Here is a 19,402-nt window from a genome sequence, read left to right as displayed (position 1 = left end):
CAAACAAACAAAACCTTAAAAAACTTAATGTCTCTAACACCGGAGTATACTGTGGAGACATCCAGTGTCTTGGACTGTATAACCAGATTCTTGGTCTTTCCACCAGAAGCCAGCCAATGTTAGACTGCCCAGACCACAGGCTATAAGCCAGTCTAATAAATCTATTGTGGTTTGAAACTGAACTACCCTCTCATTTGGCTCATGTGATTGAAACTTGGGCCCCACCTGGGAAGGTTTTAAGACTATCTGGCCTTATTCGGGGAACTGGGTCACTAAATGTGGACCTTGAGGTATTATACTGGGCCTCATTTCATGTTCACTCTCTACTTCCAGACTATAGATGGAACGAGCCCGTCTCTCACTCTGCACCAAGCCTTCTTTACCACGATGGGATGTATCTCCTTGAAGTGTAAGCCATAAAATAAGGCCCCTTTCCTTCCTTCCGTTGCTTCTTGTGAGCCATTTTGCTTATATCCCAGCAGTAAGGAAAGTAACCACTGCAACTAGGTAGGCTCTGTGATGCAGACTTTTAAAGCCACACACATTGCTTTAAAAACAGGCCTTCTGGGGAGTACAGAAAATATCCAAACCTGAAGGAAAGCAAACCCCCTACTAGACACCAGGGATTCACACAGGGACAAAGCACCCTGCAAAAGTCCCATGCTCTAAGCAGGTTGGGTTGAACCACCCTTGAGTCCTAGACAATAACAGGAGCCGCATCAGGAATCTATGAACTTCCAAACCAGCTGGCTAGAGACTGCACAGGAGTGCTGCCACTGTACAGAAAGAGACACACAATGAAGGAGAGTCACTGACAGGAGAGCTGGCATGGAAGGCACTCTGACTTCTGTGTGCTTTATAAAACTAAGGCAGTCAGAAGACTTATTTTTAACAACTCTTCCAAACTTAATGGTAGGGAAAGATGATTTCATGATTTTTTTTTTTTAATACTCAGCCAGCAAGGCAGCTCAGCTGGTAAAGGTCCCTATCCATAAGTGTGACAGCCTGAGTTTGACCCCTTACAACTCACATAAAGTTGTCTTCTGACTTTCACAGGAATGCCATGCCATGCACCCCCCATAACAAATAAAATTACAAATAAAATGAAATCATTTTGAAAAGAAAAAATCAATAGGAGGAGGATCTGGGTGGAACCCCAAATATGTCAGGAAAAGACGGTATGAGAAAGTACAATGACGTCTATGGAAGACTATAGTCAAGAAGTATTCTCCCATTGCTGAGAAGGGCTTGATTAGCTTTAAGCCACAAGTGAGACACCTCAACCCTCCAAGGCTCAAGGAACATTGAGTCTGAGGCAACTGTGTGAGACCTGGAGCTGGAGGGGAGTCCCGGGACAGTGCAATTTCTATAACGTAATTGTGGAGGGGATTGTACAAAACAATACATGTGATAAACCTGCACAGAGCTGCACATACAAACAAGTGCATGAGGAAACAAATGTGAATGCCTCTTGCAGCAGGATATTTGATCACACTGCAGACCCTGAGAATGAGTCCTGAAAAAAACCTGTCTCTAGTTGTGTGGCTCAGCCCTAGCACATGCCTTTAACCAAAGACCTTTCTGTTTATCGTAAACAGGATTAAATAAAGTCAACCGTAGGTCAAGAGGCCGAGCAAGCAATCTGTTGACAGAGAATGAACAGAGGAAAACACCATAGAGAGTGAGAGGAAGTCAGGAGAGCAGACAGAGAGGCACACAGGAAGTACAAAGGAAGGACATTGAGTTTGAAGGGTTTGTAAGACAGTGTGGAGTAGGAGAACTGGCTCTTTCCTTCTGGGATGTTGGTTGAGGATGTTAGCATTTAAAACCAGTTCTTGATGTCAACAGAGGAAGGTCAGCTGGGTGCTTTCTCTGCCTCTCTGAGATTTTCACCCCAGCATCTGGCTCCTGAGTACTCATTTGGTAACATGAAATGATTCGGATTTGGTTTAAAAACAACAACATTCAATATTGTGCCAATTGTATAAGATGTTACTATTGAAAGACCCCCGGGGAGGTGAGACCCCCTACTCAAGCCACGAGAGATCATGGCCACCCAATGACTCACAAGACATTGATCCTTGTTGCAATCCGCAAGAGGTATATTTCAATCAGTGTGCTGAGGCCGAGACTCGTAACCAACGTAGGGGCAGAGGAGCTCAACCCCTAGCTTGGGGAGTGTAGGATATATAAAGGACAAAACCACAAACCAGAGAGTGAGGGGGGTCGCTGGAAAATTTCAGCAGACAGTACAATGGAAAGTCCCAAGCCATTATTCAGCATATACAATTCAGAGCATGACAGGTGTAACAGGGTTCAAGAAATGGTCACAGCAGGGGGGAAACATCCTGTTCATAAGAACTCAATCTTATTTTTTTTTAAATGAGATTCACTATATTTCACCAACACTTTATTAAGAAGGAACCTATGTCAGCACTGCTATGTAAACAATGACAAAGATCAAGGGGAACACATCAGGGATCATGTGGACAGTAATATACATTGTCCTTTTTATAATCAATGTTTAATAGTTAAGGAGAGTTTAGTCCTATTAAGCAAACATTTTTGCATACACAGCCTTCTCTTTATCTTTCTGTGCCTTTATCATTTGTTTGACTTTAAGCAATTCTGCCTGGATAGCTTTATCTCCTGGGGCTATCTCCTGTGCCTTCTTAAGATCAGCCAATGCTTGATCGTATTCTTTTAATCCTTGCCATCCTTGCGCTTTTCGGTATAGTGCTTTAGTATTCGAAGGGTCCATTTCAAGAGCCTCCAAGCAACTGTCAATTGCCCCCTGCCAATTTGACATCTTCAATTTACAAGCACCAATATTCAGTACACAACTTAAGGCTATAGGTTGCAGTCTGGGTACATCTGCTTTCTCAATAGCAGCCTTTGAACTATCCACGTACCTTAAAACCTTTGCATATTTTTTAATAGCCATCTCCCAGTTCTGAGACTTGAAAAAAGTATTTCCAATGTTTTTTAAGTCTTCAGATATTAATAAAATTTTATCTACATCTTTTACGTCTATATCCGCATCCTCGGGGAAGTCTGGATGACTATCGCCAGAGCCATCTTTGGGGAATATTCCCCAGTCATCCCCTTCCTTCAGTTCTCCACATTCTGCAATGACACAGAGTTTGGCAGGTTTTTCACCATTCACTTCTACATTTTCAAGCATCCTTGCCACAGCGAGTCCTTTTATTACTTGACCAAATACCACATGTTTCCCATCCAAATGAGGAGTTGGAACTGTTGTGATAAAGAACTGAGAACCATTCGTATTGGGGCCTGCATTTGCCATGCTCAGCAAACCCTCTCGATCATGCTTATAATGAAAATTTTCATCTTCAAATTTTTCACCATAAATACTTTCTCCACCTGTCCCATTCTGATTTGAGAAGTCTCCACCCTGAATCATAAATTTCTTAATAATTCGGTGGAAAGGGCATCCTTTAAAATGGAGAGGTTTCCCAGTTGTGGCACCAGTTCCTTTTTCTCCTGTACACAATGCACGAAAATTTTCTGCAGTTTTGGGAACAATATCTGCAAACAATTCTAAAACAATTCGTCCAGCTCGCTCCCTGCCGATGTCCACGTCAAAGAAGACTCGCGAGTTCTTGGAATTGGAGGGCTTGGCTGCTGGGGATGGGTGGGACATCTTCACTGCAGGCGCTGAAAGCAGGAGCTGAGTACCTCGTGCGCGAGTGGGGCTCAGAACTCAATCTTATTCAACCATATCATCCACCTTGTGGTCAGCCAAGTTTCTGGAACACAAAGCCCCGGAGCTAGCTGACCTGCTCTCCTGGCTTTATTTTACTGATAGTCTGCTAGAAGTGAAAATTCTATTAACCCTTCAGAACCATGTTTCTTTGCAGGCTCTCCTAGGCCAACAATTATTTAAAAAGAGAAACAAACAGATTCACTGAGAGAGAGAGAGAGAGAGAGAGAGAGAGAGAGAGAGAGAGAGAGAGAGAGAGAGAGAGAGAGAGAGAGAGAGAGAGAGAGAGAGAGAGAGAGAGAGAGCTTTTTGTGCAAGCATGAAGACCTGGATTTAATCCCCAAGACTCATAGAACAAGGTGGGTAGGAAAGCAATTTGTGTAATCCCAGCATTGTGGTAGCAGAGATCAAAGAATCCCTGATGCTTGCTGCCTAGCTGTCTAGCCAATCGGAGAACTAGAGGTTCAGTGAGGGACTCTGTCGCAAAAAAAATTAAAATTAAAAATTAAAGTGGCCTGGAGAGACAGTTCAGGGCTTAGAACATTTGTTGCTCTTGCAGAAGAATCATTCATAACTTCAGTTCTAGGGGACCCAACATCTTCTGACTTCTAGAAGCAGGAGGTACACACATGGCAAACATTCACATGCAGAAAACATTCACACAAACAAATTATTGAAAAACAAAACATGTAGGGTGGCTGGGGCAGACTCTTAGCTGGTCTGCTCCCGTGAAGACACCATATCCTGACCTGTGCTAGAGGAGACACTGCACTCAGAGTAGCAGGATTTCAGGATCACAGAGGCAGTCCAAGTGCCAGAAGCTCTGCTACCCAGGAGGTCAGGATCAAAGGATCACAGAGATAGCTGGACTCTGAGGAGTTCTGACACAAGGGAGATAACTGGAAAGAAAGGCTCCAGTCAGAGACGGTGAGTGCAGGTAGCACTAGAGTTAACCAGATAACATAAGCAACAGAAACCAAGGTTACCTGGCATCATCAGAGTGTAGTTCTCCTACCATAGCAAGTCCTGGATAACCCATCACACTGGAAAAGCAGGATTCAGATTTAAAATCACTTCTAATGATAATGATAGAGAACTTTAAGAGAGACATAAATAACTCCCTTAAAGAAATACAGGAGAACACAGGTGAACAGGTAGAAGCCCTTAAAGAGGAAACACAAAAATCCCTTAAAGAATTGCAAGAAAACACAACCAAACAGGTGAAGGAATTAAACAAAACCATCTAGGATCTAAAAATGGAAGTAAAAACAATAAAGAAATCTCAAAGGGAGACTATCCTGGAGATAGAAAACCTAGGAAAAAAATCAGGAGTTATAGATGCAAGCATCACCAACAGAATACAAGAGTTAGAAGAGAGAATCTCAGTTGCAGAAGATACCATGGAAAACATTGACGCAACTGTCAAAGAAATGCAAAATGCTAAAAGCTGCTAACCCAAAACATCCAGGAAATCCAGGACACAATGAGAAGACCAAACAAGGACAATAGGTATAGATGACAGTGAAGATTCCCAATTTAAAGGGCCAGTAAATATCTTCAACAAAATTATAGAAGAAAACTTTCCTAACCTAAAGAAAGAGTTGCCCACTAACATATAAGAAGCCTACAGAACACCAAATAGACTAGACCAGAAAAGAAATTCCTCCAGTCACATAATAATCAAAACATCAAAACCACAAAACAAAGAAAAAATATTAAAAACAGTAAGGGAAAGAGGTCAAGTAACATGTAACATATAAAGGCAGACCTGTAAGAATTACACCAGACTTCTCACCAGAGACTATAAAAGTCAGAAGATCCTGGACTGATATCATTCAGACCCTAAGAGAACACAAATGCCAGCCCAGACTACTATACCCAGCAAAACTCTCAATTACCATAGATGGAGAAATCAAGATATTCCAAGACAAAACCAGATTTACACAATATCTTTCCACAAATCCAGCCCTGCAAAGGATAATAGATGGAAAACTCCAAGACAAGGAAAAAAACTGAAACCTAGAAAAAGCAAGAAAGTAATCTTCTAACAAAACCAAAAGAAGATAGCTATATAAATATAACTCCACCTCTAATAACAAAAATAACAAGAAGCAACAATTATTTTTCCTTAGTATCTCTTAACATCAATGGACTCAATTCCCCAATAAAAAGACACAGACTAACAGACTGGATGTGTAAATGGGACCTGGAATTTTGCTACATACAGGAAACATACCTCAGTGACAAAGACAGACAGTACCTCAGAGTAAAAGGCTGGAAAACAATTTTCCAAGTAGATGGTCCCATGAAACAAGCTGGTGTAGCCATTCTAATATCAAATAAAATCGACCTTCTACCAAAAGTTATCAAGAAAGATAAGGAAGATCACTTTTTATTTGTCAAAAGAAAAATCTACCAAGATGAACTCTCAATTCTGAACATCTATGTTCCAAATGCAAGGGCACCCACATTCATAGAAGAAACCTTAGTAAAGCTCAAAATACACATTGTACCTCACACAATAATAGTGGGGGATTTCAACACCCCACTCTCAGCAATGGACAGATCATGGAAACAGAAACTAAACAGAGGCACACTGAAACTAACAGAAGTTATGAGCCAAATGGATCTAACAAATTTCTATAGAACATTTCATCCTAAAACAAAAGAATATATCTTTTTCTCAGCACGTCATGGTGCTAAAATTGAGCATATAATTGATTACAAAACAGGCCTCAACAGATACAAAAAGATTGAAATAATCCCTTGCATCCTATCAGATCACCACGGACTAAGGCTGATCTTCAATAATAACAAAAACAATGGAGGGGTTGAGGATTTAGCTCAGTGGTAGAGCGCTTGCCTAGCAAGCACAAGGCCCTGGGTTCACTTGCCTAGCAAGTGCAAGGCCCTGGGTTCGGTCTTCTGCTCTGAAAAAAAAAAAGACAAAATAAGAAAAAGACCCCCCCCCAAAAAAATGGAAAGCCCACATACACATGGAAACTGAACAATGCTCTACTCAATGATGACTTGGTCAAGGAATAAATAAGGAAGGAAATTAAAGACTTTTTAGAATTTAACAAAAGTGAAGGCTCGTCTACCAAAACTTATGAGACACAATGAAAGCAGTGCTAAGAGGAAAACTCGTAGCTCTAAGTGCCTACAAAAAGAAACTGGAGAGAGCACACACTAGCAACTTGACAGCACACCTGAGAGCTCTAGAACAAAAACAAGCTAATGCACCCAAAAGGAATAGACAGCAGGAAATAACCAAACTCAGGGCTGAAATCAACCAAATAGAAACAGAAAGAACTATGCAAAGTATCAACAAAACCAACATCTGATTCTTTGAGAAAATCAACAAGGTAAATAAATCCTTAGCCAGACTAACCAGAGGGCACAGAGATGGCATCCAAATTAATAAAATCAGAACCAAAAAGGGTGACATAACGATAGAAACTGATGAAATTCAAAATATCAGATCCTACTACAAAAGGCTATTCTCAACAAAACTGGAAAATCTGGATGAAATGGACAATTTTATAGACAGATACCAGGTACCAAAGTTAAATCAGGAGCAGATAAACTATCTAAACAGTCCCATAACCCCTAAAGAAATAGCAGCAGTCATTAAAAATCTCCCCAACAAAAAAAAGCCCAGGTCAGATGGTTTTAGTGCAGAATTCTATCAGACCTTCAAGGAAGACCTTATAACAATTCTCTTGAAACTATTCCACAAAATAGAAACAGAAGGAACACTAACCAATTAGTTCAAGGAAGCCACAATTATGCTCATACCTAAACCTCACAAAGACCCAACAAAGAAAGGGAACTTCAGACCAATCTCCCTTATGACTATTGATGCAAAAATACTCAATAAAATTCTCACAAACCGAATCCAAGAACACATCAAAACAATCATCCATCATGATCAAGTAGGCTTTATCCCAGAAATGCAGGGATGGTTCAATATTCAGAAATCCATCAATGTAATCCACTATATAAACAAACTCAAAGGGAAAAAAACCCCACATGATTGTCTCACTAAATGCTGAGAAAGCATTTGACAAAATTCAACATCCCTTCATGGTAAAAGTCCTGGAAAGATCAGGATTTGAAGGCTTATACCTAAACATAGTAAAAGCAATATACTGCAAGCCAGTAGCCAACATCAAACTAAATGGAGAGAAACTGGAAGCAATTCCACTAAAATCAGGTACTAGACAAGGCTGCCCACTCTCTCCCTACCTATTCAATATAGTACTCTAAGTCCTAGCCAGAGCAATTGGACAACAAAAGAAAGTCAAAGGAATACAAATAGGAAAGGAAGAAGTCAAAACTACACTATTTGCAGATGATATGATAGTATACTTAAGTGACCCTAAAACTTCCACCAGAGAACTCCTAAACCTGATAAACAACTTCAGCAAAGTGGCTGGTTATAAAATCAACTCAAACAAATCAGTAGCCATCCTCTACTCAAAGTTTAATCAGGCTGAGAAAGAAATTAGGGATATGACACCCTTCACAATAGTAACAAATAATATAAAATACCTTGGTGTGAATCTAACCAAGCAAATGAAAGATCTCTATGACAAGAACTTCAAATCTCTGAAGAAAGAAATCAAAGATCTCAGAAAATGGAAAGATCTCCCATGCTCATGGATTGGCAGGATTAATATAGTAAAAATGGCCATCTCTCCAAAAGCCATCTACAGATTCACTGCAATCTCCATCAAAATTCCAACTCAGCTCTTCATAGAGATAGAAAGAGCAATTTGCAAATTCATTTGGAATAACAAAAACCCAGGATAGTGGGAACTATTCTCAACAATAAAAGAACTTCTGGGGGAATCACAATCCCTGACCTCAAGCTGTACTACAGAGTAATAGTGATAAAAACTGCATGGTATTGGTACAGAGACAGGCAGGAAGATCAATGGAATAGAATTCAAGATCCAGAAATGAACCCACACACCTATGGTCACTTGATCTTTGACAAAGGAGCTAAAACTGTCCAGTGGAAAAGGACAGCATTTTTAACAAATGGTGCTGGAGCAACTGGAGGTCAGCATGTGGAATAATGCAAATTGATTCATTCCTATCTCCTTGTACAAAACACAAGTCCAAGTGGATAAAGGACCTCCACCTAAAACCAGATACACTGAAACTAATAGAAGATAAAGTGTGGAAGACCCTCAAATACCTAGGCACAGGGAAAATGTTCATGAACAGAACACCAATGGCTTATGCTCTAATATTAAGAATTGACAAATGGGACCTCATAAAATTGCAAAGTTTCTGTAAGGCAAAGGACGCTTTCAATAGGACAAAACGACAACCAACAGACTGGGAAAAGATCTTTACCAATCCTACATCTGATGGAGAGCTAATATCCAATGTATACAAAGAACTCAAGAAGTTAGACTCCAGACAACCAAATATCCTATTCAAAAATGGGGTACAGAGCTGAACAAAGAATTCTCAACTGAGGAAACTCGAATGGCCAAGAAGTACAAAAAGAAATGACATCCTTAGTCATCAGAGAAATGCAAATCAAAATAACCCTGAGATTCCACCTCACACCAGTCAGAATGGCTAAGATCAAAAACTCAGGTGATAGTAGATGCTGGCGAGGGTGTGGAGAAAGAGGAACACTCCTCCATTGTTGGTGGATTGCAAGCTGGTAGAACCACTCTGGAAATTAGTCTGGCGGTTTCTCAGCAAATTGGATATAGCATTACCTGAGGACCCAGCTATACCATTCCTGGACATATACCCAAAAGATGCTCCAACATATAATAAGGACATTTGTTCTACTATGTTCATAGCAGCCTTATTTATAACAGCCAGAAGCTGGAAAGAACCCAGATGTCCTTCAATAGAGGAATGGATACAGAAAATGTGGAACATTTACACAGTGGAGTATTGCTCAGCTATTAAAAACAATGAATTGATGAAATTCTTAGGCAAATGTATGGAACTAGAAAATATCATCCTGAGTGAGGTAACCCAATCACAAAAGAACACACATGGTATGTACTCACTGATAAGTGGATATTAGGCCAAAAGCTGGCAATACCCAAGATACAACTCATAGACCACATGAAGCTCATGAAGAAGGAAGATCAAAGTGTAGGTGCTTTGGTCCTTCTTAGAAGGAGTAACAAAATACTCATGAGAGCAAATATGGAGACAAAGTGTGGGACAGAAACTGAAGGAGAGGCTGTCCAAAGACTATTCCATCTGGGTATCTATCCCATGCGTAGTCACCAAAGGCAGATGCTGATATAGATGCCAGGAAGTGCATACTGACAGGAGCCTGATATAGCTGTCTCCTTAGAGATCTGCCAGAGTCTGACATATTCAGAGGCACACGCTCACAGATAACCATTGAACTGATCAAGGAGTTCCCAATGGAGGAGTTAGAAAGAAGACTGAAGGAGCTGAAAGTGTTTGCAGCCCCATAGGGAGAGCAACTAACCAACCAACCAGAGCTCCCAGGGCCTAAGCCACCAGCCTGGGAGCACATAGGGAGGGACCCATATCTCCAGCTAAATTTGTAGGGGAGGATGGCCTTGTCGGGCATAGGTGAGAGAGGAGATACTTGGTCCTGTGAAGGCTGGATGCCCCAGTGGGGGAATTGGAGGTCAGGGAGGTGGGAGTGTGTGGGCAGGTGGCGGCACATCCTCATAGAAGCAGGAGGAGGGGGGATTCAATAGGGGGGGTTCTGGGTCGGTGGGAAATGGGGAAAGGGAATTACATCTGAAATGTAAATTTTAAAAAAAGTGTAGGGTGATTGAGGAAGACATCCACTGTTGACCTAGTAATAGATTGGCTAAAAAAAAGTAGAAAATGTAATAATAACTTTTATTTTGGCAAAGATCTATACTTAGTGAGAGTATAAGGTTAACTGTTGTTTTGGGAAGTGCCTTATAGTTTCTGTAGTTCATTAAGTCTGGTCTTGTCTACATAGAAAAAAACAAAACAAAACAAAACAAAACAAAACAAGACCATCAAAACCTCCACAAACAAAAAACCTACAGAGATTCATAAAAGAATTGGAGAAGAACATTCATCACAGAGTTGTTTGTGGTTGTAAGAAGCCATATGTCCATCACTAGGGGGACATATATGTACACTTGAATTAATAAATTATCATGGTAAGTAGACAGCATTAAGAGAAATGCACTATGAGGCCAGAGAGTTGGCTCAGCCATTAAGAGCCTTTGCTGCTCTTGCAGAGAACCCAGGTGTGGTCCTCTGCATCCTTCTGATAGCTCACAACTGCCTGTGACTCTAGCTTCCAGTTCCAAAACCTTCTTCTGGCTTTCAAGGCTACTACACAGGTCGTGCACATGCTTATGTGCAAGCAAAATACTCATATACTCATTAAACTTTGTAAAAAGACAGAGATGGACTAGATATGGTGGTAAACATTTTTAAAAGTACTACAGAGACTGAGGTTTATACTTGAGTAAAACTTACATTTACAGTTCTGGCTCACATCTGCTGTAAAGTTACAATTGTTGAATAACAGTAACTATTTTCTTCTCAATAGTTAGGCAATATAAACACATAAAATATCCCTGACTTTTGGTGGTGTTGTTCTACATTGTAGGTAGCACAGGAAGTCCCAAGTGTATGTGTACTGCAGACATGGCACAGCCATGACAAGGACCAGGGTATCTGAAGCTCAGGAAGTTGGCAGAGCTTGTCCCCATTTTGGATCAGGCTCAAAGCTGGCAAAACTGTTTTCCTCTGGTCCAAGTGAGTGTTCACAGGCAATTATTCACTGTGTGGAAGACCTGGCAACTGCAGCTTCCTCCTCTCTTATTTTACAGCCTGAGGCTGCTGACCTACAGAGATCTCCTCACCAGTAAAACCTTCTCCTGTGTTGTACATAATAAACACGTCGGGTCCCAGGTTGGTACATTTGTAGAGTGTATAACCCACCTGACCCCCAGCTTTACCAAACGTGTCTGTCCTTTCGTCAATATATCACCTTACTGTGAATCAGCATTCCAGATCAACACCACGTGGTTCATGACACTATGTACATACTTAAGGGCATGTATCAGAGCGGGTACCAATAGAAGGGTAATAATAGAGATCTTGGGCTTCAGCTCTGCACCCAATCCCACAAAACCCAGAGGATATAGGGCTCCCAGGAGCTCTAACCCTGGCAGTATCTTAGGTAAGGAGACAGCAACACCTGCCCCAAACAGGGAGAGACTGGGACCCACTGGAACCCAGGAATTCACTCCCGGCCAGGAGCACTGGTTCCTTACGATCTGCTGCGCCCGAGCACTCAGCAGATCTTGGGCTTCAGCTCTAACCCCAGCAGCAACACCCACCCCAAACAGTTCTGACACAACCAAGATAATAGGAAAGACTCCAGTCAGAGACAGGGCAGCACTAAAGATAACCAGATGGTGAAAGGCAAGCGCAAGAACATAAGCATCAACAACCCAGGGTACTTGGTATCATCAGAACCTAGTTCTCCCACAATAGAAAGTCCTGAATTCCCCATATCACCAGGAAAGTGAGATTCAGATTTGAAATCACTTCTAATGATAATGATAGAGGACTTTAAGAAGGACATAAATAACACTCTCAAAGAAATTGAGGAGAACACAGGTAAACAGGTAGAAGCCCCTAAAGAGGAAACATAAAAATCCCTTAAAGAATTGCAAGACAACAAAACCAAACAAGTGAAGGAATTAAACAAAACCATCCAGGACATAAAAATGGAAGTAGAAACCATAAAGAAATCACAAAGGGAGACTACCCTGGAGATAGAAAACCGAGAAAAGAAATCAGGAGTCATAGATGCAAGCATCACCAACAGAATACAAGAGATAGGCGATACCATGGAAAACATTGACACAACTGTCAAAGAAAACACAAAATGCAAAAAGCTCCTAACCCAGAGCATCCAGGAAATCCATGACACAATGAGAAGACCAAACCCAAGGATTATAGGTATAGAAAAGAGTGAAGATTCCCAACTTAAAGGGCCAATAAATATCTTCAACAACAAAATTAAAGAAGAAAACTTTCCTAACCTAAAGAAAGAGATGCCCATAAACATACAAGAAGCCTACAGAACTCCAAATAGACTTTTTGTCAACAATTTACTACAGGGATTCCTTATAATCCTCAAGGGCAAGGTATTGTGGAAGGGGCCCATGGAACTTTAAAACAATTTCTTCATAAAATAAAAACGGGGTAGGTATATACCCAAACACCACAAATTTATTTATACCATACACTTTTTATCTTAAATTTTTTAAAAAAATGGATGCCAAGGAACTTTCTGCTGAGTGTCTATGGCACCTTTCAACTAGGCATACCTATGCCTAGGTAAAAAGAAATGATCCACTTACTGGGATATGGCATGATCCCGACCAGGTATCTAATATGGGGAATAAGGCACGTCTGTGTTTTTTTCTGAAGGATGCTATAGGGACATGGTGGTGCCGGGCAGTGGTGGCGCACGCCTTTAATCATAGCACTTGGGAGGCAGAGGCAGGCAGATTTCTGAGTTCAAGAGTTCGAGGCTAGCCTGGTCTACAGAGTGAGTTCCAGGACAGCCAAGGCTACACAGAGAAACCCTGTCTTGAAAAAACAAAACAAAACAACAACAACAAAAGGAACATGGTGGCTGCCAGAATGATTGGTGAGACATGCTGTTACTGATACAAAGAATGATGCTGACCTGTGAGCTTGCTGAGTGCCCTGGAAAGGGTGAATGGGAAGCTGTATTGGACATATGTTCCTGACCCACCTTTGCTTGCCTATATCCCAGATGGGACAAGCTGCCTTGCCTCAAGGTTTTAGACCTTGTCGGACAGGGAATCAAAAAGAGAAATTTATGTCTCTTGTAATTTTCTTAAAGGTGTCCAGCTATTAGGACTCAATCATGTACTAGTCTAGAAATCAATCCAATATTGGAAATAACAGTCCACATTTGGAAGGCTGGATCTGGACATTTTCAGAGACATATTTGGAAGTTAGCTGTAGTTCTCTATGATGTTATGATAGCAAGAGATAAATTGGGACAGGATCTGGATCTCAAACAAGGGTTAGTGCATGTTTTAAAGCTCTTTTAATTGTCAAGCTAAAATTGGTTTTGTCTCTTCTACAGTATTTATTGTAAGTTGCATTTACTGTATAATTTCTAATTGTGTTTGTGTGTTGAAACCTGGCATGTCTGTTATGGGGGTCTACCAACCAGCTTTGGTCTTACTGCCCTGAGTATTAGAAAACCTTGATTCTCCGAATAAAACTTCAAAGTGCTGGAAGAAGTGAGTTAGGCTTTAAGCAGAAGCAAGAGGGTAGTAAGCTTGATTATTGCTGGTATAACAGCTTTTATTTCATTAATTACTAGCACTACTGCTTTTGCAATAGCATTGACACAAGGAGTTAAGACAGCTATTTTTGTTAACCATCTAGCAAAAAAAAAAAGTTACTAATATATTGAGTATACAAAAGGATTTATATAGGTGTCTGGAACAACGGATTGATGCTCTATAGCCTATTCAAATTATCTGAAGGAGTCTCAGGGTTCAAGAGTTAGGAACCATTTCAAGTGTCATTGGTGTAGCGTTACTTCTAAAATTTATAAAGACTGTCATTATAATTAGAAAAAAGTTTAAAGACACCTGTAGGGTATTTGGCATAATCATAACACCTCTCTGGGTGTGTTAAATTTGCATAGTGAGAATATGAATTTAAAGAGTGCTGCTCTGTTGAGCTTTTATGTTGCAGATAATGTTTCAGTATAGGGACCACCATGTCCCTATAGCATCCTTCAGAAAAAAACACAGACGTGCCTTATTCCCCATATTAGATACCTGGTCGGGATCATGGCCTGAGGTCAGTATATCCATTTTGGTCAAACCACAGGAATGGCATATATAGCTTGATCATGATAGCACTTCTTGTCCTGGGAATATTTTTATTTCTGCCCATCATATTAAAGCTTGTCTCTAACTATATCAACAGGCTGGCAGCCAAAGTACATGACTTGAAACTGAAAAGGGACCCCAAGACAGAGTTATTAATTTAACAGTCTGGCAAGCTAAGGACAGGTAAGATTCTGTACAGAGCCTTACCAACCTAAGACAGAAGTACATTGCTTATGATAATGCATATTCCACAATGGGTAAGGAAGACTTTCTTGTCAGAATGACCTATGACAGGCTTAGTCTGGTTTATGCAATAAAAAGGGGGAGATGTGGAGAGCTTTTGGGGCTGCCTGGCAGAAATCTGACATTGGCCAAGGAAATAGGCTGCCTGGAAGGAATCTGACATAGGCCAAGGCCAAGGAAATGGATTGCAGGCAGGAATCTGACATTAGGCTAGAAGAAAGAAGTAATTATAGGCAGAAATCTAAATCTTAAGCTAGAACAAAGAAGTAGGCTTCAGACATGAAAATGACTTTGGGCTAGGACAGGGAAATAGGCTCAGATATTTTGGGCATTCTGATAAGCCCTTAGAAATAGTGATCACAGCAGTGATCATGGGACTCTGTTTATTGTTGTGCATGTTCTTTGACTATCTGGGTTTATTGTCTTGCTTGTTCCTTGAATATTTGCATATATTGTATTGCTAGTTCCTCAACCTAGAACTGATCTTAATACTTGCATGTAATTTAAACAGTATAAAGGCAAAAAAGCAGGAGGAGGGATGGGAAAGGAGATTAATGTGGGGGTGGGGGGAAATGTAGAAGGGGAATGGCATCTGAAATGTAAATAAATAAAATATTGAATAAAAAAATTAAAAAATTTAAAAAGAAGGGTAATAATAATAATAATATACAGAGTTAAGTATCTCATAAACAGAAATAACAGTAAAACAAAGTATGACTACCTCTTTGAAAGTTCAGAAATACTAATGTTTTAAAAAGATATTTGAGGGGCTGGAGAGATGGCTCAGTGGTTAAGAGCACTGACTATACTTCCAGAGGTCCTGAGTTCAAATTCCAGCAACCACATGGTGGCTCACAACCATCTGTAATGAGATTGGATGCCCTCTTCTGGTGTGTCTGAAGACAGCTACAGTGAATTCATATATAATAAATAAATAAATATTTTAAAAAAAAAGATATTTGAAAACAGGGAGTAATTGGGACGCACTGGGACCAATTCACTCTGGCCCAGGGCACTAGTTCCTTCCAGTCTGGGCCCGAGCACTGAGCACATCCCAGGCCAGCAGCTCTGCACTCAATCTCACAAAACCCAGAGGAAGCAGACCTCACAGGAGCTCTAACCTGGGCAGTATCTTAGGTAATGAGACAACAACACCTGCCCAAAATAGGGAGCAACTGGGACCCAGGAATTCACTCCTGGCCCAGAGCACTGGTTCCTTCCTGTCTGCACCCGGGCATTGAGCAGATCTTGGACCCCAGCTCTAACCCCAGTAGTAACACCCACCCCACACAGTTCTGAAACAACTAAGATAATAGGAAAGATAGGCTCCAGTCATAGACAGGGCAGGTAGCACTAAGGAGATCCAGATGGAAAAAGGAAAGTGCAAGAACATAAGCTTCAGCAACCCAGGGTACTTGGCATCATTAGAACCTAGTTCTCCCACAATAGAATGTCCTGAATTTCCCATATCACCAGGAAAGCAAGATTCAGATTTAAAATCACTTCTAATGATGATGAGAGAGGGCTTTAAGAAGGAGATAAATAACACTCTCAAAGAATTTGAAGAGAACAAAGGTAAACAGGTAGAAGCCCTTAAAGAGGAAACACAAAAATCCCTTAAAGAATTACAAGAGAACACAACAAAACAGATGAAGGAATTGAACAAAATAATCCAGGATCTAAAAATAGAAGTAGAAACAATAAAGATATCTCAAAGGGAGACTACCCTGGAGATAGAAAACCTAGGAAAAAAATCAGGAGTTATAGATGCAAGCAGCACCAACAAAATACAAAAGATAGAAGAAAGAATCTCAGGTGCAGAAGATACCATAGAAAATATTGACACAACTGTCAAAGAAAACACAAAATGCAAAAAGTTCTTAACACAAAACATCCAGGAAATCCAGAACACAATGAGAAGACCAAACCTAAGGATAATAGGTACAGAAGAGAGTGAAGATTCCCAACTTAAAGGGCCAATAAATATCTTCAACAAAATTATAGAAGAAAACTTTCCTAACCTAAAGAAAGAGATGCCCATAAACATACAAGAAGCCTACAGAACACCAAATAGACTAGACCAGAAAAGAAATAACTCCCGTCATATAATAATTAAAACACCAAATGCACAAAACAAAGAAGGAATATTAAATGCAGTATGGGAAAAAGGCCAAGTAGCATATAAAGGCAGACCTATCAGAATTACACCAGACTTCTCACCAGAGACTATAAAAACAATAAAATCCTGGACAGATGTCATACAGACCCTAAGAGAACACAAATGTCAGCCTAGGCTACTATACCCAGTAAAATTCTCTATTACCATAGATGGAGAAACCAAGATATTCCATGACAAATCTAAATTTATACAACATCTTTCCACAAACCCAGCATTACAAAGGATAATAGTGGGAAAGCTCTAATACAGGAGTGAAATTATACCCTAGAAAGAGTAAGAAAGTAATCCTCTTCCAACAAATCCAAAGATAATTCCACCTCTAATAACAAAAATAATAGGAAGCAACAATCACTGTTAATCACTGTTCCTTAATATCTCTTAACATCAATGGACTCAATTCCCCAATAAAAAAGATATAGGCTAATGGACTGGATATGTAAACAGGACCCAGCATTTTGCTGCATACAGGAAACCCACCTCAGTGACAAAGACAGATACTACCTTAGAGTAAATGGCTGGAAAACAAATTTTCAAGCAAATGGCCCTAAGAAACAAGCTGGAGTAGCCATTCTAAAACCTCCAGCCCAAGAACACAAAGGGAGGGACTCATGGCTCCACCTGTATAGGTAGTTGAGGGTGGCCTTGTCTGGCATCAATGGAAGTGGAGGGCCTTGGTGCCTGAAAGTTTGAATTCCCTAGTGTTGGGGAATTTGAGAGCAGGGAGGCAGGAATGGGAGGATGGTGGGAGCACACTCTCATAGAAACTCCCAGAATTATATGGATTAGTCATGACAGAGGCAGGCCACCAGGAGACTAGATTCCAGAATTCAAACAAAAAAAAAATCTTGATACTAAAATTTGTTTTGAGAATTGTATATTGCAGAATACACAGCCTTGGTGCATCTACTCATCAAGCAAGCTGAGCAGACCTGCTCAAACCACTGGTGTCCTGGAATTTCAGCTGGATGCAGTGAAGACACAGACATCAGAGGCTTATCAATTTACTCTTCCCCCCACCTCTCTTCTAATATTTCAACTCCCGTAACTAGCTTGAAGAAGTTAATGAAGAGTCGGCGCCCCTATTCCCTGGGCTTGGGGACTGAGGTGGTTAATATTGGGTTGTCTTTCTAGGGAAAAGTAGTGGTTTTGTTGGAACAGGGAGGAATAGCTAGGATTTATTGCATAGCTGTAACCTATTGGTAGAAATCTGTTAATAATTGTTATTAAGCTGAAGTTATAATTTCTTAAATGATACAAAATTTACTTTGATTTCAAATTTAAGATTTTCATTGTTATGAGTTTCTTACTGATATAAAAGTGAGATTAATATTGTTACTCTCATAGGCATTGTGCCTATATAACACATTTATGAATACAAGGCTTAGACCCAGTCCTTCTTTAACTGATATGAGATGGTTAGCCTGTGAGTTAAGGGCCTACAGCAAATTCATGGCTCTGAGTTTATGGTTAGGGTGTTTTCTATATTTTATTTAGAAATAGCTGAGAGGAGTTAACAGACAACAGTCCTGATTGCCTTACATGGATAGTTGGTTTTCAAAACATCATAAGTCCATAGAATTGATGTTACACACATTTCTGTATTAACGTTCATTTTGATTAGAGATCTGTCTGCTCCTGACAGCTTCCTGTCTTGGATTCTAAGAAGAAATAGAGCATCTCTGGAGTTACTCCAGTTGTGGTGAGACAGCCACTAGGCAAGAATTGCCTCTTTTCTACAGACAGATTACTGTCCAGAAAAGGACACCTTTGTGGAATAGTCAACTGATTATATCTGCCAAGACAGAGTAATCAGCCCTTAATAATTCTGCATCACTAGGTCTGTCAGATGATCCTGGGTCAGAAGGCTGAAGATCGGATGCTCCAAAGTTTTGTAGTATAGGGACTGTCAAGGTGTTCAGTGGTCTCTATAAATTGGCTAAGTTTTAGAAGCTATGCTTTGTGCTTCCCATAATTTAAGTTAATTCAGTCATTCTGGATTTCTGACGGGGTTGAAGACTTATAGTCTCATGCCCAATCCTGGCTATTTACTTTAAGAGAAAAGATTTGAGAGGATGATTTTCAGCTGACATTCATTCTAAAGCCATGAAAAAAGCCAGGTTCAGAACTAAGTCTTTTAGTTAGGAGAGGTGAGAGAGGTTCTGGTTAGTCAACAAAATGTTGGACTGGGTATTAGGTCTATCTTGTACCTTACTGATACAAATTGGTATAGTTATGCTTTAATTGTATTTTGAGAGAAAAGTTTTATTTTAACAGGAAGGGTGATATGTAGGAGGAGCTAAGGTGGGAGGAGTAAGGAGAGAAGGAGGAGAATGAGAGGAGGAG

At 40.3% G+C, this 19,402-nt stretch overlaps 1 protein-coding gene and 1 pseudogene across 1 annotated transcript in view; both read right to left on the bottom strand.

Moving 5' to 3' along the window:
• Catspere (catsper channel auxiliary subunit epsilon) overlaps positions 1-19,402 on the bottom strand; it is a 132,251-nt gene that overhangs the window by 106,789 nt on the left and 6,060 nt on the right. The window lies entirely within an intron of this gene.
• On the bottom strand, positions 2,552-3,664 carry LOC114610656 (annotated as a pseudogene).

Source organism: Grammomys surdaster, unplaced genomic scaffold, assembly GCF_004785775.1.
Source record: "Grammomys surdaster isolate TR1022 unplaced genomic scaffold, NIH_TR_1.0 126051, whole genome shotgun sequence".
In the NCBI taxonomy this organism is placed as follows: domain Eukaryota; kingdom Metazoa; phylum Chordata; class Mammalia; order Rodentia; family Muridae; genus Grammomys; species Grammomys surdaster.
This window is presented reverse-complemented; position numbering and strand designations above follow the sequence as displayed.